This window comes from Cetorhinus maximus, chromosome 23, assembly GCF_964194155.1.
Source record: "Cetorhinus maximus chromosome 23, sCetMax3.hap1.1, whole genome shotgun sequence".
NCBI lineage: Eukaryota > Metazoa > Chordata > Chondrichthyes > Lamniformes > Cetorhinidae > Cetorhinus > Cetorhinus maximus.
The window spans coordinates 28,024,619-28,052,153 of record NC_135901.1 but is presented as its reverse complement, the minus strand read 5'-3'; the positions used below and the strand labels follow the sequence as shown (position 1 = coordinate 28,052,153).

The window sequence follows — 27,535 nt, the reverse complement described above, 5'->3', positions numbered from 1 at the left end:
CAGCACAGGGCCAGGCCAGTCAGCTCAATTGGTCTCTGTCAGTATTTATGCTCCACATGAGCCTCCACCCACCCCTCTTCATCTCCCCCCTTCAGCATATCCTTCTATTCCTTTCTCCCACATGTATGTATCCAGCTTCTCCTTAAATGTATTCATGCTGTTCACCTCAACCACTCGCTGTGGTAGTGAGTTCCACATTCTCACCACCCACTGGGTAAAGACGTTTCTCATGAAATGCCTATTGGGTTTTGAACCCCTTCATATTTTTAAACACTTCCATCAGGTCACCCTTCAGTCTTCTCTTTTCTAGAGAAAAGCAGTCCCAGCCTTTCCCGAGGGTTAAACTTTCTCAGTTCTGGTATTATTCTTGTGAATCTTTGTTACCCCTTCTCCAGTGCCTCTATTTCCTTTTTCCAAATGGAGATCACATATGTTGACAGTACTCCCAGTGTCGTCTAACCATGGTTCAAAACAAGTTGAACATAACCTCCCTGCTTTTCACTTCTATCCCTCTAGAATGGAACCCTATATCTGGGCCCCACACTTTAGGAAAGATGTGAAGTTCTTAGAGAGGGAGCAGAGGAGATTTACGAGAATGGCACCAGGGATGTGGGACTTCAGTTAGTTGGAGAGACTGGAGCAACTGAAATTTCTGTCTTTGGAACATGGAGTCATTAGAACACACAAGGAGGTTATTCAGCCCATCAAGTCCATATTTCCCTCAAGTGCCCATCCAATTGCCTTTTGTTCATCATCTCTACTTCCACCCTCCTCATCGGTAGCGACTTCCAGGTCATTACCACTTGCTGTGTAAAAATATTCCTCCTCACATTCCCCCCTGCATCTTCTGACTAAAACCTTAAATCTGTGTCCCTCTCATCTCTGTACCATCAGCTGATGGGAACAGCTTTTCTTTCTCCACCTTATTGAAACCTGTCATAGTCTTGTACACCTCTATCAAATCTCCCCTCAACCTCCTTTGCTCCAAGGAGAACAACCCCAGCCTGACGTCTACAACAAAGAGCAAACAAAAGATGTTAAAGCCTGAAATCAATTGGGAATGTTTGATTTCTGTTTTAAAAATATGATGAATATATTGTCTTGGACAGTAAAGGAATTGGAGTAACTCACCCGGGTGATCAGTGGAATGTATCAATCTGGTATCCACCTACATTCTAGTGAAAGTCAGGGAGGTATAGATGAGATGAATAAGTTGATCGATTTCTCTGGGAGATATTTACATCCTTATCTATGAATTTTGTTTTAAAGAAAACCACATTTGACAGCCTGGCCACCACCTGAAATATCAGGACGACAACAGGGGGAGATAACCAAAGACAGACACTCACTTTGATCTTTTGATAAGCGCACCTGAAAGTTCAGAATATGTGGCCTGACATTGGGATACCGGTGTGAGTGTGCAGATGTGATTTGTTACATGTGAAGACAATAGCACGCCTAAATTCATGGTGAAGTGGACTGAAGTCTGGGTCCCAAACATGTACAGCTACTGAACAAACAGCCTGACATCAAATGGTCAATGTGACCAGGAGAATGAGACAAAATATTTTGACATTATCAAGGTATTGACACATACTCCAGAGAGAAACTGACTTTAAAACAATCAGTATAGTACTAAACACACTGGTCATGGTCACAAAATGAGTAAAATTGAAGTAACAGAGATAAACATTTGGATTGGAACAATTAAGGGCTTGGGAGAAATAATACTGAGTGAGAACTGTCCACAAGTTGGACAGGGGTAAGGGGAGAGCTGGAGAATCTTTTACATCCATGCTTGATCTGTTGCTTGAAGCATATGTCCTTATGTACTAGTAACCTAGAACTCATGGTGCCCCTTCAGAAGAAGAAAAGATTGAGTAGATGTTACCCTAGGCAGGGTAGGAACAGAACTTACTAGGAAAGTAAGAGAGTGAAATTGAGTGAGGCGTCGGAGAGAGAGTTCTCCTCCCCTTGAAGGTGTGGACTGTAAGGATCCTGGGGGACCCCCTACTTCGGGTTTTCTTGCTAATTAGTGAACACTGAATTAAAAACTATGACTGGCTGTGCATTTATTTTTAATTTGATTGTTACACTTCTCCTGTTTTTATTCCTGTTGTGATTACTCTTTGGGTGAGGATGGTTGGCAGGTGACAGGAAAGGAAATTGTGGTTTGGGTCTTCATTGGTCAAATGTTTCATTGACCCGAAAGGTATAAAAGGGGCCAAATTTCAGCAGAAATCTGGCAGAACTGAGAACAGACGACTTGCTATGTGGGAACAGGGAGGTGAACAGCTCCCAGAGGACAGAGAAAACAAGAGTGCCTTGAATCCTAGACGACACCTGGGTGTCAAGGCCACCATGTTTTCACTGCTTGGCATGGGAATGCTGACTCCCTGTACCAGGGACAGAGCGTGGGAAGCCAATTGTTTGAGAGTTTGACGTGGCTTGGGCAGGTACAGCTGGTTCAATGACAGGTTTTGTAATTGGTCCATTCAAATGTTAGCTCAGCAATGGTTGGGTTAAATCAGTCTCCATAGACTTTGTGATGTAAAAAAGTATCAGAAGGGATTCCCCGAGCACAGAGATTTGTAGAGGTTTTACATATTGCATTGACTGGTGCCATGACATCTGGGGCAGAGCAGGGAGCATTTACGTGGAGATGGTGCTTCTACCCAGAGTGTAATGGTAATGCTGCTGCACTTTGATACTACTGCTCAGACATGAGCATGTGTCAGGTCTTATTTATACTGAATAAAATCTAACCACTGTCACCAATAAGGGTTATCACTGTGAATCATTTCAGAGTTTGGGAAAGGGGGATAAAGGGTTAATTAACTCCCTGAACCCAATGTTTCTTATATCGCTGAGTCAAAATTAAAATCTCATCTCCCCCTCTGGCTCCTTTGCCAATTACCTTAGAGGGACTCACTTTCTGTTAAAGAGCCTGCCAACCCCTCTCACCCACTTTCCCTAAAGTGCAGATATCTAATCATGAAAAGTCCAGAAAAATTAAATAATTATCCTGTCAAAAGTTTTTTCATGGAATGAACATGGTTAAAAAAAATCACTTGATGACCAGAGTAAAAGGATGCACTCAATGTTCTGCACCCAAATGGTTTCTCTACGGCTTCACTGTACCCTGTTCCTGTGATTCCTGCTTTGGACACAGGGGCACTAAACCCCTGGGGGTTGGGTCACCATCAGCCCCAGTCACCCCCTCCTGTGTTCCGATTGGTTGGAGGCCCATTTCCCAGTCAGTCCTCCAGCACCTTCCTGTCTCTCTATTAGTGCGACGCCCATGGCAGTTTCCCAACTGGGGCGCAGGCCCCGTTATTCTCAGCTAAATTCAGCCCTCAGCTCCGTCGCCTGGCTGTCATTGACACGAGCAATAGAGAGACAGAAAGGCGCTGGAGGCGCAAATGGGAAGTTGAAACTTGTGGCTCGAAACCAACACTGACATTTGTCAGTCAAATACATGTCATTTATACAGGGGAATTTAATATTAGCTTTAGGCACTGGAGGCTAAGGGTGGGGCTTTTAAAGGGTAACTTTCCCTTTCTAACTCTTGTCTATAGTGTCAGCCATGGCTCAGTGGATCCCACTCTCACCTCTGAATCAGAAAGTTATTGGTTTAAATCCAGTCCAGGGACCTAAGGACAAAAATCGAACATCCAAAGTTAAGCACTGAGCTGCTGTCTTTTGGATGAGATGCTAACCCAACAGCCCTGTCTGCTCCTTCAGGTGGACTGAGAAATTTCCATGGCCACTAATTTGAAGAGAAGGGGAGTTGTCCCTGGTGTCCTGGCCAATATTTATCAATCAACATCACTAAAAACAGATCATCTGATCATTATCACATTGCTATTTGTGGGAACTTGCTGTGTGTAAATTGGCTGCCAGGTTTCCTACATTACAACAGTAACTACACTTTGAAAGTACTTCATTGGCTGTGAAGCACTTTGGGACATCCTGTGGTTGTGAAAGACGTTATATAAATGCACATTTTTAAATTTAAGATTGATGTTACCTGATCTTGTTATCTGTAACTTAATTGATTTCAGCCGCCCCCAACTTGCCATTTAATAAATTCACTTTGCTTCAGACAAGACTTTACCCAATTAAGGCAAAGGCAGAATTCTCTGGATAGTAACTTTTGAAAGAAGTTTATTAAAGTAAAAATGTGCACTTAACAACTTTAAGACATTGACTTTTACAACTTCATGTGGGTTATCTGTCTGAAGAAGCGTAACCCTCTCTGTCTCCTTCTTTGACAGTAATTCTTGTGGAATTCACCCTCAGGAGTCTGGCTCCTTCTCTGACAGTAATTTCCTTGGAACTCGGCCTCGGGAGTCTTTAGTACTTGGCTAGCAAGGGAGACCTTCAGAACCTCTACTTTTATCCCCAAAGTGACCATTACCTCATGTCAGAGTTGGGCCTGTTGTAACATGACAATTTGGTTACTAGATTAATTAATTGGATGCCCAATTAATTTCACCACCTTCTCTCATTATCTGAGACAGGAAAAGAATAATATCCCTTTATCTAATTCTATACCATCCCTTATTCATACAGTTTCAAATGTTGAGGCTAATCAGAGCTTGAAGGTCTCTCTTGCCAATACATTTATCTTCATTGCACATTCTTTACATGTGCAGCAATTAAGCTTTTACATTTTTACAGCAAATAAAGCTCAGTCTTTTACTATAACTACTGATTCATTATTGATTCATTAACTGTAACTCAATTAAGGCTCACTACTTATTTAATCCTTTGTTACTGTTTGTTAATTAAACAGTAAGTGCGGAAACAAGAGATGTCGAAGTTTTTCATCTTGCACTCACCAGAACATTTGCAAGAAAACCAAATGTAAAGGGAACAATAATTTATACTTCATGAGAGGAGAGTGCTGATTGGTTGGCAAATGGGCTGTAATTGGTGGATGCATTGCCATGGAGAATGCACCATTTGACTGATGACTCGTGTCATTCTCATAAATCCGCACTCCAGCCTCGAGACTTAATGGAACAGAGACAAATGCATTTATTTCAGAACTACCTATAGTGATAGGAAAAACACAATTTACTATCCAGGATAAAGTAAGTGTACTTCATCAGCTTTTGTGGATCATTTCAGTGGAAATATGCACTACCAGGCTGAAAGAGCATCAGCCCACTAGAAGCAAAGTTGTGAGACCGGCCAGTCCAGCAGAAAGAAACCCTCCGATCCTCCCACTTCACCAACTGTCAGAATGAACATGGTTCAGATCTGGATGTGATTAACAGCAGAAATAACAGCAGAATCCAACCCCTGTAATCACTTGTGAACTCGCTGGGGTGTCAGCAGGTGTGGTGACTGAGAGAATCTGTTCCCACACTCGGAGCAGGTGAATGGCTTCTCCCCAGTGTGAGTTCACTGGTGTTTCCTCAGGCTAAAGAACTGACTGAATCCCTTCCACACTCAGGGCAGGTGAACGACCTTGCTCCACTGTGAGCTCGCTGGTGTCTCAGCAGGCTGGATAAGTGATTGAATTGCTTTCCACACAAAGAGCAGGGGAGTGGCCTCTCCCCAGTGTGAACACGCTGGTGCATCACCAGGTTGCAAGACTGAGTGATTCCTTTCCTACACACAGAGCAGGCGAACGGCCTCTCCCCGTGTGAACTCGCTAGTGTGTCAGCAGGTGGGATGTATGACTGAATCCCCTGCCACACTCCGAGCAGGTGAACGGCCTCTCCTTGGTGTGAACTTGCTGGTGTGTCAACAGGTGGGATGAATCTCTGAATCCCTTCCCACACTCGGAGCAAGTGAACGGCCTCTCCCTGCTGTGAACATGCTGGTGTTTCCGAAGGGTGGATGAATCAGTGAATCCCTTCCCACACATTGAGCAAGTGAACGGCCTCTCCCCAGTGTGAATGCGTCGATGAGTTTCCAGCGCAGTCGGGAACCGGAAACCCTTCCAACAGTCCCCACATTTCCACAGCTTCTCCGTGATACAGGCGTCCTTGTGACTCTCCAGGTTTGATGATCAGTTGAAGCCTCCTCCTCATACAGAACACATGCACAGCCTCACCCCGCTGTGAATTGGGTGATATATTTTCAGACTGTGTAACTGGTTAAAGCTCTTTCCACACTCATTTCACTGGAACACTCAGTCAGGTGCGTGTGTCTCGGTGTTTACCCAGTCACACTTATGATGAAAACATTTTGAAGCAACAGTACAGACAAACATTTCTCCTTCCGGATTCAACAGCCGATGATAATCAGGTCCCGACGAATTGGATGACTCTATCAGATCTTGACACAAAGTTTGGTTTGAGATTTCAGGCTGAAAATCCCCCCCTTCTAATATCCTGTAAAAAGTGTTTACAAAAATCATCTGTCAGGACAGGATAGAAATCCAGATCAAACAATTCCAGTTTCTATGGAACATTCATCCCTCACTTGTTCCCAACATGTTTAAACCTCCGTCCCACACACTCTTCCTCCATTCTCACTCTGCTGTACCTAATTAACACCCTCCCAATTCTCCTGAAGGGGCTGATTCATGCTGATCGACAGATGCAAATTCATTGCTTCCTGTTCATGATGTGAAAATCATCATATAAGCATATTTCCTGATCAGAGATATCGGGAAAATCTGAAGAAGATTTTTTTTAGGCAGTGATTTTTCATGATCAGGAACTTGCTTCCTACGAGGGTGGTGGAAGTGGAGGCGATTCATGATTTTAAATTGAAATTGGATGGGCACTTGAAGGAAATAAACTTGCAGGGGATGGGGGATATAGAGGGGGGATGGGACTGACTAGGTTGCTCTGTAGAGAGTCAACATGGACTCGAATTGCTAGTCAGCTCCTTCTGTGCTGTAATGACTCTATCTCTGTTACTAAAGAACCATAAATAACATACACTACATATCTCTGTCCAATATTAATTTACTGTGCCCTTAAATGTCAGCCATCTCCTGGGGAAACCACCCCTTTAATTGTGAACGTGAGGAAAGAGACCATCCTTTTAGCCAGACAAATAAAAGTGTCAAGCTGAGGGAGCAAAGGATGTCAATATCTTTAAGAGAGAGAGAAAGACCTGGGCCAACCTTTCCAGAGTCTGCTCCCTCCCTGGATTCACTTCCTTTTTCTTCAAGTCAACAATTTCCCCCCAGAATGAGAAAAGAAATGGAAAGGGGGAGAAAAGAAAGTGTTTTACTCACAGATGTTGGACACAGGAGGAAGTTTTAGTCTGTGTGAAACTCAATCTTCATTCACACAAAGCCCGCGCTCTGATTGGCTGGAGGACCAGCGTTCTTCCGGTTCTCCAGACTTCCCATTGGTCAACTCCCCACCTGAAGACTATGAGAGGCGGAACCCCACGTGGGAGAGATTTTGCTAGCCAGCTGCGCTGAGCTGTTGTCCAATGGGAAATGCTGGAAGATGGAATAGACAATGATCTCCCGGTCAATCAGAGCGCGGGATTTGTGGTCACCTCACCACCGCACATGCGCATTCATGCCAAAAACCCGCAGGCTCACATGCGCAGTCCATCGTCTCCCTAGCACATGCTTCCCCTCTTCCTCGGACATGTGCAGTCCCGGGCCGCCCGACAGCGCGGCGGATAGAGCGGTTTCTCCAGCGCGGATTATTGTGGGAGCTGTGGCCGCCATTACTCATCCGGAGCCCAGTTTCCAAACCCACGGAACTGAGGTGAAAAGTGAGGGTGGGGGGTGCAGTGACCCCACCCTGACACAAATTACATGTGGGTTGTCACTGGATTTAACTGTGACGCCACCCTTGCAAAACAGTTTGTTAACTTAAGGTGTAAAGACTTAGACACCTGGGTGACATATTGGGGAGGGCAACAGGTGAGTGTGAAACTGAACCCGAAAGTCAGTAGCTTCAGGGGAGGATAACTTGGGGGAAAAGCTGGAGGAGAATCATTGGATAAGTTACTGTTACAATCAATAAGAACGTGGGTGATTGCGTGGGACAGAGATTTATAGATTAAGTGGGAGAAACATGTTTCATGAGAACTAGAATAGTCAGTTCCCAATTTCTATCCTGCACTGATAGTGTTTACTTGATGACTTCAACCCGATCGCATCCATTCACAACCTTCAATTCCTCTAACAGGTCTGCCCTCAGCCTTCTCTTTTTTAGAGAAAATATTCCCAGCCTGTTCAATCTATCGTGTAACTGAAACACTCTCAGTTGTGGTATCATCCTTGTGAATCTTTCTTGCACTTTCTCGAGGCCTCCTGTCAATGTTCAAGGTTATGTAAATAAAATTGGTTACAGGCACCTAATTACTAGGTTCCAAATTGAACCCCTAAATTTCAAATCGGCCCTCTCAAATGCTTTAATTTGAAAGAGACTTAACCATCAGGCAAGACCAGATTCTGAAATAACAAATAATATCAATGTTTATTTGAAAGAAAAAGGTATACTCATGAAATACATGAGTGACTTTCCCCACCTCAATTGGGTGCCCACCCCAGGTCGGAGTGTGAATCTTCCTCAGGTTCCTGAACCAACAGCGACTTCCCACAATCCTGCCCCAGGGGTCACTCAGTTCGTCCACAGCTAGAGTCCAACTCGCAAGGCCAAGATGGTTCTTAAAAGCAACTTTTAACCCTTGAATTAACATCACCTCATCTGGAATCAGGTTTGTCCTCATTAGACAATTGGTCATTGTTGTTACTGGGTTAATTTGCTTGTATTTAACCATTTCCGTACATTGTTCCATGGAGCAGAACAATGGGACTGTCCAGAATCTTTATTTTATCTGAGTTTAGACAAGTCTCCATTCATTCTCTTACAGGTGCCCGAGACGGCCATGGACAGTAGTGGAGTGATCTCTGTTGCCACGGACAGTGTTTACAGCAGCAAATTAATATTTTAAACTTCAAACATTAGTATCCTGTCAAGTCTTAACAACTACTTGATTAATTACTTATTCTTCAATTATACATTGAGTCTCACTGCTTATTTCAGTATGTTTCTGGCTTGTTAGTAATTCCACAGTAATTCTTGATTAATTACATGTAAAGGATGATACCGAATACACGGCTTTTTTAGCCCAGTGTTAGTATAAAATGCCATCTTGACCCTGTTAGTTTAATACAGTGAATATCATGTAAAATCTCCCTTAGGATGGTTGAGTTATCTACAAACTACAGTCCAGATCAGCTTACACCTCTCTATCCCTTTTACAATTATAGGGACCCAGAACTGCTCACACTATTCCAAGTGTGGTCTAACCAAGGCCTGATTCAAGTTTAACATAATCTCTCTGCTTTTCAATGCTATTTCTCAAGAAATGAACCCCATATACGGGCCCCATAATTCAGGAAGGATGTCAAGGCCTTGGAAAGGGTGCAGGGATTTAGTACGTGGACAGGAATGAGGAACTTCAGTGATGCGAAAACACTGGAGAGGCCGCAGTTTTTCCCCTTAGAGCTGTGAAGGCTAAGAGGAGATTTGATAGAGGTGATCAAGATCATGAACGGTTTGCATCGAGTAAATAAAGAGAAACTGTTTCCACTGACAAAATGGTTGTTAACCAGAGGAAACAGATTGAAGGTGATTGACATAAAAACCAGAGGGGAAATGAAGAAGATAAATCTTTACACAGTGAGGTGTTGTGATCCAGAATGCACGGCCTGAAAGGCTGGTGAAAGCAGATTCAACAAAGGGAATTGAATAAATACTTGAAGGGGACTAGTCCTGTGGCCTAATATTTATCCCTGAATCAATATCAGTACAAACAGGTGACATGGTCATCATCACATTGCCAACTATGGGATCTTGCTGTGCACAAATTGGCTGCCACATTTCCTGCAGTGACTACACTTCAGAAAGAGCTTCATTGGCAGTGAAATGCATTGAGATGCCCTGAGGTGATGAAAGGCGCTATATAAATGCAGGTTTCATTTTAAACTGACACGCTCCTATCCTTACAGACAGATCATCCAACAGGAGCATGAGCCAGCACGAGCCAGCTGACGGGTGGGGGCAGGAACTCCCAGTGTGGACCGAGGCTGCTTCCCTTCAGAGGCCACTGAATCCATTGTGGGAAGTGGCCATTTAAAGAGGGTGCCTGGACTTGCTGGTCTGAGAATCCAGCCCTTTCCCCCCCTGTGTAATGCTGGCTGAGAATAGACATCGGGGCTGCTCAATATACTGAAAGTGATTTATTTTGTTCTCTTTGTCTAACAGTAAACTGGAAGGGGACTAGTTTGCAGGGCTCATTGGGAAAGGACAGCATAAGGGGACTAATTGAGTCGCTCTTTCAAAGAGCCAGCACAGGCACGATGGACCGAATAGCCTCCTTCTGTGCTGTGAGATTCTGTGATCACAGATAAATAAATATGTGTCTGTAATATGTACAGTGATGTCAATAATGTCTGGAATTCCCTTTTTTACGTTTCAGAATTTTATCCCTTTCCTTCCAGTGTCGGAATAAAAAGAAAGCTGCATTTATATAGTGCCTTTCACCACCTCAGGGTTTCTCAATGCGTTTCACTGTTGATGAAGATCTTTCTGAAGCTTAGTCACTGTCAGAAACTGGCAGCCAATTTGTGCATAGCAAGATCCCACAGACAGCAATGTGATGATGACCAGATCATTTGTTTTTACTGATGTTGGTTGAGGGATAAATATCGGGCCCCAGGACACCGGGGGTGAACTCCTCTCCTCCTGCTCTCCTTACAATTGTGAACATTCAGTCTTGTACATCCACCTGAGAGGACAGACAGGGCCATCGGTTTAATGTTTCACTCGAAAGATGGTCCCTCTGACAGGACGGTTCTCCCTCAGTACTGGCACCGGGAATGTAGCCCCTGGATTATGGGGGCTCGAGTCTCTGGAGTGGGGATTCAAACCCCCCACCTCCTGACTCAGAGACGAGAGTGCTACTCACCGTCATGCCGTGTTGCATAGAATCAGCGAGCTGGTGTTCTAGAATCATGGAATGGTTACAACACTGAAAAAGGGTCATTCAGCCCATTGTTTCTGTGCCAGCTCTCTGCAAGAGCAACTTACCCAGAGCCACTTCCCCACCTTTTCCCCATAACCCTGTCAATTTCTGCTCTTCAGATAATGATCCAATTCTCTGCTGAAAACCATGAGTGAATCTACCTCCACCAGCCCCTCAGACACTGTATTCTGGATCTGAACCACTCGCTGTGGAATAAAGTTTCTCCTCCTGTTGCCATTGCTTCTTTTTCTGATCATCTTAAACCAATGTCACCCGGGTCTTGCTCCTTCCACCTATGGGAACAGTTTCTCTCTATCTGCTCTGTCCAGACCCCTCATGATTTTAATACCTCGATCAAATCTCCTTCCAATTTTCTCTTCTCCAAGGAGAACAGCCCCAGCTTCTCCAATCGATCCACGTCACTGAAGTTCCTCATCCCTGGGACCATTCTCGTGAATCTTTTCCACACCCTCTGTAAAGCCTTCACATCCTTCCTAATCTGTGGCGCCTAGAACTGGACACAATGCTGGAGGCCGAATCACGACTTTATACAGGTTTCTCATAACTTCCCTGGTTTTGTATTCGAAGCCGCTGTTTATAAACCCCCAGCATCCCTTTTGCTTTATTAACCATGCTCTCTACCTGTCCTGTCATCTTGAGTGATTTATGCACCTATACCCATAGCTCCCTCGGCTCCTGCACTCGCTTTAGAATTGGACCCTTTATTATCAATTATCTCTCTGTTCTTCCGCCCATATAGAATCATTGAAGTACTTGAGGCGAAGTAATTGTGTGAGTCTAGTTTGCTGATAACACGGATCACACACACGCACACACACACACACACATGTGTACCAGGCAGGCACCTCAATACTTGCGGGGAGGTGAGTGTGAGATTGACACGTTAGTTCCTGAATGGAAAGCAGGGTGGCAGGAAAACCTGGGGAGTGTGGCATGAGAATAAATCCCTTTTGGAATAAATATCGGACGGGCTGAGGGGATTACAGGTGAGAGAAGATATTAAAGAAGCGTTTGTACATGGGAAAGGTCCAGAGGGTGAGAAACATCCTGAAGAGACTGATGAGCAGGAGAGACAGATGATAACAGCTCATCTCACCCGCTCCACAGCTTCAACATACCCACTTTGTCCACATAGGTGCACCTGAAGAGTTCACAGTGTGAGATCTCTACAAAGCCCCACAAGTCTGGAGCTGAGGGCCTCTGACAGTGTCCAGGGGTTCGATAGAAAACACAGTGATGGGATTTCAAACACAGAACGCCTTTCTCACCGCAGGGAAGTTTAAGTCTGGTAAAATTTATCTTTTCCAGGATGGCTCCTCAGGTCAATGAGCTCCCAAGATGGCGCCTGAGAGGATTTTCTAAACCAGATTTGGAGGTGACTCAATTTGCCCCCGTGCTCCTTTTCTGTTATTTACAGATTTTGCCGACTGCTCCCTCTGTTATCTTTTGCCTCCGATATTTCTTTCTGGGTTATTCGTCTATCTCTGTCTGAGCTTTTGATACAGTTCTGATCCCTTCACGCGAAATCTGAGCCCATCAAATACAGAAGCAAGACACAGGCAGTGTGATGGGAAATGTACAGAACTGGACCAGTTTTCTTCAATAGAGAAACTCTGCTGCCCGTCTCCCAACTCACACTCGGTCCCGTTCACCTATCACCCCCTGTGCTCACTACCAACATTGGCTCCCACTCAAGCAATGCCTCAATTTTAAAATTCTCCTCCTTGTGCCCAATTTACCTCTGTAAAAGTGAATGGGATGTTGATTGAGCTAAATTCAGGCTGATTCTTTTCAAATCCCTCCACGGCCTCCTTTTTTTCATATCACCGCGTGGTCACGCACACTCTCCCCATCTCTGCAATCTTCTCCATCCCTACAACCCTCTGAGATATCTGTGGACAACTAATTCTGGCCTCTTCAGTATCCCCCGTTTCAACTGCACAACCACTGGGGGCCGTGTCTTCAGCTGCCTGGGCCCCACGCTCTGTAATTCCCTCCCTGAACCTCTCTGCCCCTCGATCTTTTTTGCACCTTTAGGACATTCCTTAAAACCTGCCTCTCTGACTAAACGACTTGTCATCTGAGCTAATATCTTTTTATGTGGCTCGGTGTCATCTTCTGTTTGGTTATCGCACCTGTGAATCTCTCTGGGATGTTTAAAGGTGCTATGTAAATGTAGGTTGTTTTTGTTGTGGTGTTTGAATTATTTTTATGGGACACCGCTATTGTTAAGCAGTAAAACACTTTCTTGCTGTGTCCAGAGAGAGCTACAGGAAGACTGTTGACTATAATCAGCCATGCAAGGCTTTGTTCCATGTTTAAATATACAGAGGAGTGGAGACATTGTTATATCGGGGTCACTCAGAGCTGAACAGAAACCCGTCTCTTTAAATACAGATACAGGGTAGAGGCTGAAATGAAATCTGTTCCTTTTAACCTGCACAAAAGCAGGAGGCTCAGATTCCCAGGCTGCAGCAGGAGTCAATTCAGCCCATCGTGCCCCTGCCATCTCTTTGAAAGGACTCTCTGATTCATCCAACTGCTCTGCTCTTTCCCCATAGCCCTGAAAATTCTTCCCTTTCAAATATTTACCCTTTGGAAAGATAGTATTGAATCTGCTTTCAGGCCAATCAGAACAACTTGCTGCATCAAAAAATAAAATCTCATCTCCCCTTCTGGCTCCTTTGTTAATGACCTTAGATGGACTCACTTTCTGTAAAAGAGCCTGCCAACCCCTCTCACCCACTTTCCCTAAAGCGCAGTAATGTAATCATGAAAAGTCCAGCAAAATCAAATATTTTTACTGATAAAAGTTTGTTAATGAAACAGAACATGGTTAAAAACAGAAAATTACTTGAGGATCAAAGACAACCTGAGTAAAAGGATGTGCACAATGCTCTGGACCCAAATGGTTTCTCTTTAATTCATCTGTCTCCTGTTTGCTGTCCTCTTTGTGGAACACCTCCGCTCAGTCCACAAGCATGACCCTGACCTTCCAGTTGCTGCCATTATAATTCACCACCTTGCTCTCATGCTCACATTTCTGTCCTCGGCCTGCTGCAATGTTCCCGAGAAGCCCAACACAAGCTGGATGAACAGCACCTCATCGTCCGATGAGGCATTTTACAGCCTACTGGACTCAACATTGAGTTCAACAACTTCAGACTGTCAACTCTGTTCTATGTTTTGATTCTTTTTTACCAAGTGCCAGTCTGCATCTTGCTTTCATGTTTTTGCTTTCAGACAGAGCTGTCTTTTATTCTGTCATTAACACTCACTCTAGACCAATGCTTTGTTTCTTTACCACAACCATTACCTCTCCCTTTGCCTTTTGTTCCATGATATTTTTGTCATTTAATCTTGCCCGCCCTATAATCAATCCCTGACTTTCCCTTTTGTTCTATCTAACCCTCCTCCCTTTCTCCAAAGTATTAACCCCATCACATTTCCCCCTCTTCTTAGTTCTGAAGAAGAGTCATATTGGACTCGAAAAGTTAGCTGTTTCTCTCTCTTCACAGATGTTGCCAGACCTGCTGAGTTTTCCTAAACTTCCTGTATTTATTTCAGATCTACCTGTTGTGGTAGGAAAAACACTATTTACTGTCCAGAACAAAATAAATGTCCTTCATCAGCTTTTGTGGATCATTTCAGTGGAAATGTGCACTTCTAGGCTCAAAGAGCATCAGCCCACTGGAAGCAAAGTCATGAGACCGGCCAGTCCAGCAGGAAGGAACCCTCCAACCCTCCCACTTCACCAAGTGTCACAATGAACATGGTTCAGTCCTGGATGTGATTAACAGCAGCAACAACAGCAGAATCCAACCCCTGTAATCACTTGTGAACTCGCTGGTGTCTTAGCTAGTGGGATGAATGAGTGAATCACCTCCCACACAGGGAGCAGGTGGATGGCCTCTGCCCAGTGTGAACTCGCTGGTGTTTTTGCAGGCTGGATGAATGATTGGATCTCTTCCCACACTCAGAGCAGGTGAATGGCCTCTCCCCGGTGTTAACTTGCTGATGTCGCAGCAGGTTGGATGAATCACTGAATCCTTTCCCACACTCAGAGCAGGTGAACAGCCTCTCCCTGGTGTGAACTCGCTGGTGGGTCAGCAGGTTGGATAACTGAGTGAATCCCTTCCCACATTCAGAGCAGGTGAACGGCCTCTCCCTGGTGTGAACTCGCTGGTGGGTTAGCAGGTTCAATGAATGGCTGAATCCCTTTCCACAGTCAGAGCAGCGGAACTGCCTCTCCCTGGTGTGAACTCGTTTGTGTTTTTGCAGGTCGGATGAATTACTGAATCTCTTCCCACATTCAAAGCAGGTGAATGGTCTCTCCCCGGTGTGAACTCGCTGGTGTGATTGCAGATTGGATAATTGAGTGAATCCCTTGCCACACTCGGAACAGGTGAACGGCCTCTCCCCAATGTGAATTCTCTGGTGTCGCAGCAGGTTGAATGAATCACTGAATCCTTTTCCGCACTCAAAGCAGGTGAACGGTCTCTCCCCAGTGTGAACTCCTTTGTGTGTCTGCAGGTCAGATGAATTACCGAATCCCTTCCCACATTCAGAGTAGGTGAATGGCCTCTCCCCAGTGTGAATTCGCTGGTGTGTCAGCAGGCTGGATGAGTGGGGGAATCCCTTTGCACATACAGAGCAGAGGAATGGCATCTTCTCCCCAGTGTGAAATCGATGGTGTGACTGCAGGCTGGGTAACTGTCTGAATATCTTGCCATACTCAGTGCAGGTGAATGGCCACTTCCCGGTGAGAACTCACTGGTGCCTCTGCAGGCGGGAGAACTGAGTGAAACTCTTCCCATAGTCAGGGCAGGTCAACAGCCTCTCCCCAGTGTGACTGCGTCGATGAGTTTCCAGCTGATATGGGGCTGTGAATCCCTTCCCACAGTCAGAACAGATGAACGGCCTCTCCCCGGTGTGACTGCGTCGATGAGTTTCCAGCTGAGATGGGGAACAGAATCCCTTCCCACAGTCCCCACATTCCCACGGTTTATCCATGGTGCTCGTGCCCTTGTGTCTCTCCAGGTCCGACGATCAGTTGAAGCCTTGTCCACACACAGAACATGTATAAGTCTCTCCTCGCTGTGAATGGTGATGTTTTTTCAGGCTGTGTAACCGGTCAAAGCTCTTTCCACAGTCAGTGCACTGGAACACTCTCACTTGGGTATGTGTGTCTCGGTGTTTTTCCAGTCACACTGAGGCTTAAAACCTTTTGAAGCAGACAGAACAGACAAACATTTCCCCTGCTTGGTTCAAAGAACCAATGATATTCAGGTCCCATTTAATCAAATGAGTTTGGCAGATCTTGATGTGACGTTTGGTTTGAGATTTATGTCTGCAAATCTTCCACTGTAAATACACATATCCTGTAAAGAGTGTTTACAAAAATCATCACTGTCAGTACAGGATAGAAATTCAGAGCAGGCAATTCTAATTTCTCATAGAGTCATAGAGCACAGAAAAAGGCCCTTCAGCCCATCGCGTCTGCGCCAGTCAAACAAGTACCTAACTATTTTAATCCCATTTTCCAGCACTAAGCCCATAGCCTTGTATGCCGTGGCATTGCAAGTGCTCTTCAAATACTTCTTAAATGTTATGAGGGTTTCTGCCTCTACCACACTTTCAGGCAGTGAGTTCCAGATTCCCACCACCCTCTGGGTGAAAAAATTCTTCCTCACATCCCCTCTAAACCACCTGCCCCTTACCTTAAATCTATGCCCCCTAGTTATTGATCCATCCACCAAGGAGAAAAGTTCCTTCCTGTCTACCCTATCTATGCCCCTCATAATTTTATACACCTCAATCATGTGCCCCCTCAATCTCCTCTGCTCCAGGGAAAATAACCCCAGTTTATCCAATCTCTCCTCACAACTAAAACTCTCCAGCCCAGGCAACATCCTGGTAAATCTCTTCTGCACTCTCTCTCGTGCAATCGCATTCTTCCTACAATGCAGATTCCAGAACTGCATGCAATACTCTAGCTGTGGCCTAACCAGCGTTTTATACAGTTCCAGCATAACCTCCCTGCTCTTATATTCTATGCCTTGGCTAATAAGGGCAAGGATCCCATATGGCTTTTTACCCACCTTATCTACCTGTCCCGCTACGTTAAGGGATCGGTGGACATGCACACCAAGGTCCCTCTGATCCTTGGTACTTCCCAGGGTCCTACCATTCATCGTGTATTCCCGTGCATTGTTTGTCCTGCTCAAGTGCATCGTCTCACACTTATCCGGATTAAATTCCATTTGCCACTGATCAGCCCATCTGACCAGCCCGTCCATATCCTCCTGTAATCTAAGGCTATCCTCCTCACTATTTACCACCCCAACAATTTTCGTGTCATCCACGAACTTACTGATCAGCCCTCCTCCATTCAAGCCTAAATCGTTTATATACACCACAAACAGCAAGGGACCCAGCACCAATCCCTATGGATCCCCACTGGACACAGGTATCCAGTCACAAAAACACCCCTCAACCATCACCCTCTGCTTCCTGACGCTCAACCAATTCTGGATCCAATTTGCCAAATTGCCTTGGATCCCATGGGCTCTTACCTTCATTATCAGTCCCCCATGCGGTACCTTATCAAAAGCCTTGCTGAAGTCCAAGTAGACTATGTCAAATGCATTGCCCTCATCTACACACCTGGTCACCTCTTCGAAAAATTCAATCAAATTGGTCAGACATGACTTCCCCTGAACAAAACCATGCTGACTGTCCTTGATTGATCCCTGCCTCTCCAAGTGTGGATTAATTCTGTCCCTCAGAATTGCTTCCAATAGTTTCCCCACCACTGAGGTTAGACTAACTGGCCTGTAGTTCCCTGGTTTATCCCTTCCTCCCTTCTTGAATAACGGTACCCCATTGGCTGTCCTCCAATCCTCTGGCACCTCTCCTGTGGCCAGAGAGGTATTGAAAATTATTACCAGTGCCCCTGCTATCTCCTCCCTTGCCTCACTCAACAGTCTGGGATACATTTCATCCGGGCCTGGAGATTTATCTACTCTTAATCCTGTCAGACCACTTAGAACCTCCTCCCTTTCAATGCTAATTTCTTTAATTATATCACAGTTCTTCTGCCTGATTTCCAAACCCACGTCGCCCCTATCACTTGTAAACAACGACATAAAGTATACATTTAGAACCCTACCTACGTCTTCCAGCTTATAGCACACTGTACCCTCTCTCGTTCCCCAAAAGCTGTAAATCTCCATCCCACACACAGTCCCTGTATTCTCACTCTGCTACACTCTCTCCATTATAAATCTAATCTACCCAGCGTACACCCAATCATACTGCACTTAAAATGTACGGTACTCTATTACATGTTTGGAGACACATGGGGCTGTGAGGGAGAACTGTATTTCAGCAGCGAGTTGTGAAGACCTGAAACTCACTGTGTACGAGGGTGGTGGAAGCAGAGATGATCAATGATTTCAAAATGAAATTGGAAGGGCACTTGAAAGAACTAAACTTGCACAGGAATGGGGATATAGAGGGGGAATGGGACTGACTGGATTACTCTACAGAGTCGGCAGGGACTTGAGTTGCTGAACTGACTCCTTCTATGTCGTAATGAATATATGACTAGAAATATACAACATAGTTACAGTACTATATTACAAAACTAGAAATAGTCGTTTGATAGTACAGAACTTGAGTATTGCTGAAAAAAGAGACATGTTGAAGCTTTTTGTTTTGCATTCATCAGGACACTTTGCAAAAAGACAAATATATAGGGAAAAGAACAACTTATACTGTATGTAAAGAGAGTGCGGATTGGTTGGCAAGTGGACTCTGATTGGTAGAGATGTTCTTGCGAAGTGTCCTGATGAGTGCAGGATGAAAAGCTTTGACGTGGCTCTTTTTTCAGCAAAACTAGAAACAAGAATAAATTAACTTAATTATAGAACCATAAATAACATGCTAAAATGTCCCCTATCACAACATTAGACATATCTATGTTCTCTATTACTGAATTGTCCGGGGGCAGAACTCATAGGAAATAAATTAAGGGACACTTCAACCGTGGGGCCGGGGGAGGGTGGTGGTGCGATGCGGGTGACCATGAGAGAGGGTTGAGGGAGGGCATTGTGTTTCAATATGAGAGGGGGTGGGGAGGAGGGGTCCTGAGACAATAATAGAGAAAGTGGATAGAGTTTAAAATCAACTAAAACTTACAACTTATCTTGTTCTGTTGCAACATCATCGTCTCTCTGCTGGCCGACTTGTTCACTTACCGTCCCACTCGAATCACTCAAACTCACCCTGGAGACTCTCAAGATCAGGTTCCCACAGATTGTCCTAGAAATATGGGACAAAAGGTAAAATCAGGAGAAATCCCTTAAAATACAGGCCAGTAAATCAGGCTGAAATTGTTCAAGGGAATGTCAGCCATCTCCTGGGGAAACCACCCCTTTAATTGTGAACATGAGGAAAGAGGCCATCATTTTAGCCAGACAAATAAATGTGTCAAGCTGAGGGAGCAAAGTGTCTTTAAGAGAGAGAGAGAGACCTGGGCCAGCCTTACCAAAGTCTGCACCCTCCCTGGATTCACTTCCTTTCCCTTCAGTTCCTGCAAGTCAACAATTTGCCCCCAGAATGAGAAAAGAAATGGAAAGGGGAAACATTGATTTCCTCACAGATGTTGCCCAGAGGAGGAAGTTTTAGTCTGAAGCTCATTGTCCAACTTCCGCATTGTGACGTCTAGAAAGGACCCCTGCCTGAATCAGCCAATAGGAATCACTCTACTCCGCGGTGACGTCCTCGGGTTCCAGTCTGTAGGCTAGGCGCGCGGACACGGGAGCCCCGCCCCCGCCCCCACCCATTGTTCCCGTTTCCCCTCCCCCTCCCCCTCCACCTCCTCGAGTCAAGGTTTCCAGGCAACCGGATGACGGCGATAAAAACAAAAAACTACTGCAGATGCTGGAAATCCAAAACAAAAACAGAATAACCTGGAAAAACTCAGCAAGTCTGGCAGCATCGGCGGAGAAGAAAACAGTTGACGTTTCGAGTCCTCATGACCCTTCAACAGAACTGAGTAAAATTAGGAGAGGGGTGAAATATAAGCTGGTTTAAGGTGTGGGGGAGGGGGGGTGGGGGGGGAGAAGAAGTTGGGGGGTTGGGGGGGGTGGTTGTAGGAACAAGCAAGCAGTGATAGGAGCAGATAATCAAAAGATGTCACAGACAAAGGAACAAAGAGGTGTTAAAGGTGGTGATATTATCGAAGAGAATGTGCTAATTAAGAATGGATGGCAGGACACTCAAGGTACAGCTCTAGTGGGGGTGGGGTGGAAAGACTGACAGGGCATCACAGGGATAGATTTAAAAATATTGGAAATAGGTGGGAAAAGAAAAATATATATAAATTATTGGAAAAAACAAAAAACTACAGCTCCTCACACCCCGCTTCCTGTAAGGACTCCATCCCATTCTCTCAGTTCCTTCACCTCCGTCGCATCTGTTCTGATGATGCTACCTTCAAAAACAGTTCCTCTGACATGTCCTGCTTCTTCCTTAACCGAGGTTTTCCACCCACGGTCGTTGACAGGGCCCTCAACCGTGTCCGGCCCATCTCCCGCGTATCCGCCCTCACGCCTTCTCCTCCCTCCCAGAAACATGATAGGGTCCCCCTTGTCCTCATTTATCACCCCACCAGCCTCCGCATTCAAAGGATCATCCTCCGCCATTTTCGCCAACTCCAGCATGATGCCACCACCAAACACATCTTCCCTTCACCCCCCCCCGGCGGCATTCCGTAGGGATCGTACCCTCCAGGACACCCTGGTCCACTCCTCCATCACCCCCTACTCCTCAACCCCCACCTATGGCACCTCCCCACGCCCACGCAGAAGATGCAACACCTGCCCCTTCACTTCCCCTCTCCTCACCGTCCAAGGGCCCAAAACTCCTTTCAAGTGAAGCAGCATTTCACTTGCATTTCCCCTTAGTCTACTGCACTCGTTGCTCCCAATGCGGTCTCCTCTACATTGGAGAGACCAAGCATAAACTGGGTGACCAAAACCTCCCTGTCATTCGATTCACCGGGACATGAATATTATCAGCCTTTGAATCTAGAAGGAGAAATGTTTGTTTTGTTTGCCTCAAACATCAGTGTGACTGGAAACGCACTGAGACACACACACCCAAGTGAGAGTGTTCCAGTGCACTGACTGTGGAAGGAGCTTCAACCAGTTAGACAGTCTAAAAAAAAATCACACCATTCACAGCAGGGAGAGACCGTACATGTGTTCTGTGTGTGGAGGAGGGTTCTACTGATCGTCGATCCTGGAGAGACACAAGGATACCCACAGCATGGAGAAACCGTGGAAATGTGGGGATTGTGGGAAGGAAGTCAGTTACCCATGTCAGCTGGAAACTCATCGACGCAGTCACACCGGGGAGAGGCCATTCACCTGCTCCGAGTGTGGGAAGGGATTCACTGATTCATCTACCCTTCTGAAACACTTGCGTGTTCACACCAGGGAGAAGCCCTTCACCTGCTCCGAGTGTGGGAAGGGATTCACTGATTCATCCACCCTTCTGAAACACTTGCGTGTTCACACCAGGGAGAAGCCCTTCACCTGCTCCGAGTGTGGGAAGGGATTCACTGATTCATCCACCCTGCAGAAACACTTGCGAGTTCACACCGGGGAGAGGCCATTCACCTGCTCTGCATGTGGGTAGGGATTCACTCAGTTACCCAACCTGCAGAGAAACCAGCGTGTTCACACTGGGGAGAAACCATTCACCTGCTCTGAGTGTGGGAAGGGATTTACTGATTTATCCAACCTCCTGTCACACCAGCGAGTTCACATTGGGGAGAGACCGTTCATCTGCTCCAAGTGTGGGAAGGGATTCACTCACTCATCCAACCTGCTGATGCACGAGCGAGTTCACACTGGGGAGAGGCCATTCACCTGCTCTGAGTGTGGGAAGGGATTTACTGATTCATCCAACCTCCTGTCACACCAGCGAGTTCACATTGGGGAGAGGCCGTTCATCTGCTCCAAGTGTGGGAAGGGATTCACTCACTCATCCAACCTGCTGATGCACGAGCGAGTTCACACTGGGGAGAGGCCATTCACCTGCTCTGAGTGTGGGAAGGGATTCACTCGGTTATCCCATCTGTTCACACACCAGTGAGTTCACAAGTGATTACGGGGTTGGATTTGTGTTGTTAGTGCTGCTGTCAATCACATCCATCTCATTCTTCTAAACTCCAATGGATACAGACCCAACCCGTTTAACCTTTCCTCATGAGACAACCCAGGAATCAGTCAAGTGAACCCTCTGAACTACTTCTCATCCAATTATACCCTTTCTTAAGTAAGGAGACCAAAACTGTACACAGTATTCCAGATGTGGTCTCACCAAGGACCTGTCCAGCAGTAGCAAACTGTCCCTACTTTTATATTCCATTCTCTGTGCAATAAAAAACAACATTCCATTGGCCTTCCTAATCACTTGCTGTACCTGCATCATAACGTTTGAGATTCAGGGCACCCAGATCCCTCTGTACCACACAGTTCTGTAATCTCTCTCCAGCTTTTCTATTCTTCCTGCTAAAGTGGACAAGTTCACATTTTCCCACATTGTACTCCATCTGCCAAAAGTTTTCCCACTCACTTAACCTTTCTGTATCCCCTTGTAGATTCGTGTCCTCTTTACAGCTTACACTCCTACCTATCTTTGTGAGTCAGCCCCTTCATCCAAGCCAATGAGATAGATTGTAAATAGTTGAGAGACCAGCACTGAACCCTGTGGCAATCCACTGGTTAGAGCTTACCAACCCAGAAATGACCCATTTGTCCCTACTCTGCTTCCTGTTATCTAACCAATCCTCTGCCCAAGCTAATATCTTATCCCCAGTACCAGAAACTCTTATTTTGTGTAGTAACATTTGGTGTTGCACCCATATCAGATGCCTTTTGGAAATCCAAGTACACTGCATCTGCATGTTCCCCTTTATCCACCTTCCTTCTTACTTCCTCAAAGAACGCTAATACATGAGCTGAACACAATTTCTCTTTCACAAAACCATGTTGACTCTGCCTGATTGTATTCTGATTTTCTTACTGCCCAGCTATAACCTCCTTATTAATATAATATAACATTTTCCCTATGACAGATATGAGGCTAACTAAGTTTCCTCCTTTGTCCCTCCTTTCTTGAATACTTGAGTTGCCTTTCCAGACATTTCCAGAATCTGGGGAATTTTGCAAAATTGCAACCAATGCACCTACTGTCTCAAAAGCCATTCCAGTCAATGCATCGAGTATTTCAGCAGCCAAGTTGGTCAGCTTGAACAGTTACCTTGGAAAGAGCGGTCAGGAAGCTGTGGGAGCAGGCTGGAGGAATGCAGTCTGTCTGGTCACAGTCAGAGCAAGAAGGCAGTGAGACTCAAGCTTGAGCTGAGGAATCCACAGTCGTGAGATTTAAAGAAATTTTGACAGCTCAATTATACAAAAGCGAATGGAAGGATGCCCAGGAAATCTTGCACCTCGGGGCTCAGGAGGGGCCGATGGGACCCCCGGGGTTCAGTGCCCCTGTGTCCAAAGTGGGGAGTCACGGGAACAGAGTACAGGGGAGCCGCAAAGAAACCATTTGGGTCCAGAACATTGTGCACATCCTTTAACTCTGGTTGTCTTTGATCCTCAAGTAATTTTATGTTTTCTAACCATGTTCTGTTTCATTAATAAACTTTTGTTAGTAAAAATATTTGATTTTTCTGGACTTTTCATGATTAGATTTCTGCACTTTAGGGAAAGTAGGTGAGAGGGGTTGGCAGGCTCTTTAACAGAAAGTGAGTCCCTCTAAGGTAATTGGCAAAAGAGCCAGTGGGGGAGATGAGATTTTATTTTTTGACACAGTGACTTGTTCTGATCTGCCTGAAAGCAGATTCAATCGTACCGTTCCAAAGGGTAAATACTTGAAAGGGAAGAATTTTCAGGGCTGTGGGGAAAGAGCAGAGCAGTTGGATGAATCAGAGAGTCCTTTCAAAGAGATGCCAGGGCTATGATGGGCCGAATGGATATATATAGACCTGGACCGCCCGCCCGCGTGGTGGATAGTGCTGTTTCTCAGCGCGGGGCATTGTGGGAGCTATGGCTGCCATTACTCATCTGGAGCCGAGTCTCCAAACTCCTGGGACTGGGATGAAAAGTAGGGGTGGAGGCCGCAGTGACCCCACCCTGACACAAAGTACATGTGGGTAGTGACTGGATTTGACTGTGACGTCCCCTTAGCAAAACAGTTTGTTAACTTCAGGTGTAAAGATTTAGACACCTGGGTGACATATTGGGGAGGGTAATAGGTGAGTATGGAACTGAACCCGAGAGTCAGCACCTTGAGGAGAGGAGAATTAGATAAAAGGCAGGAGGAGGATAGTAGGATGAATAAGGGTTAAAATTAATAGTGGGAGGGGATGTCTGGGACACAGAAGTTTATAGCATAGGAATAACTGATCCGGAGATGATGAATAGGCTGGGTCACTTCTCTCTTGGAAAGACAAGGCTGAGGGCTAATGGAGGTTTTTATAATTCTGAAAGGTTTTGATAGACACAGAGAATGTTTCCTCTTGTAGGGGGAAGAGCAAAACTAGGGGCCATCAACATAAGATAGTGACTGATAAATCTAATCAGAAATTCGGGAGAAACTTCTTTACCAGAGAGTGGTGAGAATGTGGAACTCGCTACCACAGGGAGTGGTGGAGGTGAATAACATAGATACATTTGAAGGGAAGCTGGGTAAACACATGGGGGAGAAATGAACAGAAGGATTCACTGATAGAGTGAGATGAGAAAGGATGGGAGGATTCTCAAGTGAAACTGGCATGGTTTGGGTGGGCTGAATGGCCTTATTCTGTGCTGTATATTCAACGTAATTGAGCCCGGTATTGCTATTAACTATGACATTGTCCATTCCGGGTTAAAGGGAAACAGTTTCACTCACAGAAGAACATTTCAGCTCATTGCTTCCAGATATTGTCCGATCACTGCCCCTTGTCATTCAGGTGTCCGAGTGAGGAGCCAAGGCATTCAATTCAATGACAAACATCTCATGTGATTGGTTCCAATATAACTTTGAAGAGCAAACGGACTGAAATTATTTGCTGGGTCCCAGTGCCTTCCCAAAACACTGATGATTTATCAGCCAGTCTTTTCACATTGGAGAGTTTGTTTCATCCAGGACAAAGCAGCCCACTTGATTGGCACCCCACCGACCACCTTAAACATGCGCTCCCTCTACCATTGATACACTGTGGTTGCAGTGTGTACCATCTACAAGATACACTGTAGCAACTTGCCACGATCCTTTGACAGCACCTTCCAAATACAACCTCTACCACCTCAGATGACATGGGCAGCAGACACATTGTCCATACTTATGCAACTCCTTCAGCTTACACAAACCCTTTTAGTTCAGTGGTTGTGTGTATGTGTACACAAACGCTGTTCGATCAGTGGCTGTGTGTATGTGTACACAAAACTCTTTCAATCAGAGTCTGTGTCTACGCAGACCCCTTTCAGTCAGTGTCTGTGTCTACACAGACCCCTCTCGGTCAGGGTCTGTGTACGCAGACCCCTTTCGGTCAGAGTCTGTGTGTACGCAATCCCCTTTCAGTCAGAGTCTGTGTGTACACAAACCTCTTATGATCAGAGTCTGTGTGTACCCTGGCCCCTTTCAGCTCAGCGTCACCTTTCTCAGTCCATCTTGCTGCATTCTGGGTAGGTTTTAGTTTGACCATTTCCTGGTCTTTGCCCACTCTCCTCTGATTCTGAGCTAGTTCTATATTTATAAGTGTGGCTGTTTGTGCAGTAAGATCCTTAACCTAAACTTGAGAATGGTTCATATGTTAAAAATGCTCGACTTGACCTTCACTAAAAGAGGCTGAAATGCCTCATCTTAAAAAAGTATTTCATTGGCTGAGGGGCTGGAGGATGTTGCATGATACAAGTTCTTCATACACAATGTACAGCACAGAAACATTCAGTCCAGGTCATTCATACTGTACACGAGCCTCCTCCCACCTTTCTTCCTCATGTGTTTATCCAGCTTACCTTTACAGATATCTATACTATTCCCCTTAACCACTCCCTGTGGCAGAGAGTTCCACATTCTCTGGGTGAAGAAATTTATTCTCTTAACTTTCTTCTTGCCCCTTTTAATTGTTGCCCAGTTTCTCAGCTCGATGTGCTGATCCTGGAAAGGGGAAAAGGACAGAGAAAGGATGAGGCAACTGAGACTTCACATCACTTCCCCGAATACCAGGGCTCAGTCAGTCTCATACACTCGCCTCTGAGTCTGAAGGTCGTGGGTTCAAGTCCCCACTCCAGAGACTCGAGTCCCCCATAATCCAGGGCTGACACTCTTCCAGTCTTCAGCTGCCAAGTTCCAAACTCTGGAATTCCCTCCCTTAACCCCTCCACTTCTCTCTCCTCCTTTAAGACTCTGCTTAAAACCTACGTTTTCTTCTCTCAGAGACATCAAGCACTTGAGAAACTGTGTGTCCAAAACAAAGCTGATTTATTTGACATTTATCCAGAATATTAAACTGCAACCCAGTTACAGGGGTTATTAACATCAGCAGAAACAGACCCCAATTGTCAGAATAAACATGGTTCAGTCCTGGATGTGATGAGCAGCAGCAGTAACAGCAGAATCCAGCCCCTGCAATCAAACATGTACTCATTTGTGTGTTAGGAAGTGGGATGAGCAAATGAATCCCCTCTCACACTTGGAACATTTAATCAGCCTATCTCCAGTCTGAACATGCCAGTAGGACTGAGTCAATCCATTCCCACATATGGAGTAGGTGAACGGCCTCTCCCTGGTATGTAATCGAGCTCGATGAGAGAGTGAATCCTTTTCCTCCTTCTTGAGTTCTCTGCGCAGACAGGCCTGACCCACTGCGCCACGACCTCCACCAGAGGTAGGGCAAGGAGGCAGATCCCGAATCCACCCCAGCCAGAACAGGTTGTTGGCACCAATCTGATATATACCCACCTTCCAGGCGACTGAGCCAACCAGCCCCCCGAGGAGTGGGAGTTGCTCTGATAGTGATAGCTGAGGTTCCAATTTCTTTCCATCGTGCGGCTGAGCAGGAATCTCCCCCGCCCTCCCACTCCTCTTACTGCTTGCCATTGGTGTGTGTTCGAAGGTTTTACAAGTTGATACTAAACCTGTTTGTCTGCATTTTGAAGACACTTTCCTTGGCCATCAAGTCCTGGAGTCGGACTTGAACCAGAAGCTTCTGGCTCAGAGGCAGGGGCACCACCCACTGCTCCATAAGACCTCCTCCATTACCTATTGCCCTCCCCAATATGTCACCCAGGAGTCTACACCGTTACAGAAGGAGAGTCATATTCTACTCGAAATGTTAACTCCGTTTCTCTCTCCACACATGATTCCATCCCTGTTGAGTGTCTCCAGCGCTTTCTATTTTCATTTTTGTCTCACCCATATTCATCCTACCCCTCTTGCCTTTTATCTAATTCTCCTCTCCTCAAGGTGCTGACTCTCG

General features: G+C 45.6%; 3 protein-coding genes and 2 pseudogenes across 6 annotated transcripts in view; 1 reads left to right on the top strand and 4 right to left on the bottom strand.

The window, feature by feature from the left end:
- LOC144697448 (uncharacterized) overlaps window positions 1-19,277 on the bottom strand; it is a 47,824-nt gene extending 28,547 nt beyond the window's left edge. The window contains exon 1 of the mRNA XM_078569425.1: window positions 19,192-19,277. The gene's annotated coding sequence lies outside the window, so the exon portion shown is untranslated. The remainder of the gene's footprint in view (window positions 1-19,191) is intronic.
- LOC144697450 (uncharacterized) overlaps window positions 1-19,291 on the bottom strand; it is a 190,551-nt gene extending 171,260 nt beyond the window's left edge. Inside the window, exon 1 of the mRNA XM_078569427.1 lies at window positions 19,192-19,291. The gene's annotated coding sequence lies outside the window, so the exon portion shown is untranslated. The remainder of the gene's footprint in view (window positions 1-19,191) is intronic.
- LOC144697407 (uncharacterized) overlaps window positions 1-27,535 on the top strand; it is a 456,361-nt pseudogene that overhangs the window by 23,515 nt on the left and 405,311 nt on the right. The window lies entirely within an intron of this gene.
- Window positions 1-27,535, bottom strand: part of LOC144696981 (uncharacterized) — a 159,756-nt gene that overhangs the window by 81,073 nt on the left and 51,148 nt on the right. The window lies entirely within an intron of this gene.
- LOC144697935 (uncharacterized) lies at window positions 13,911-27,101 on the bottom strand (annotated as a pseudogene). The gene is made up of 3 exons (XR_013580438.1): window positions 27,019-27,101; window positions 19,251-19,314; window positions 13,911-15,882 (listed from the first exon to the last, which is right to left on the bottom strand). The product of XR_013580438.1 is annotated as an uncharacterized LOC144697935 (transcript).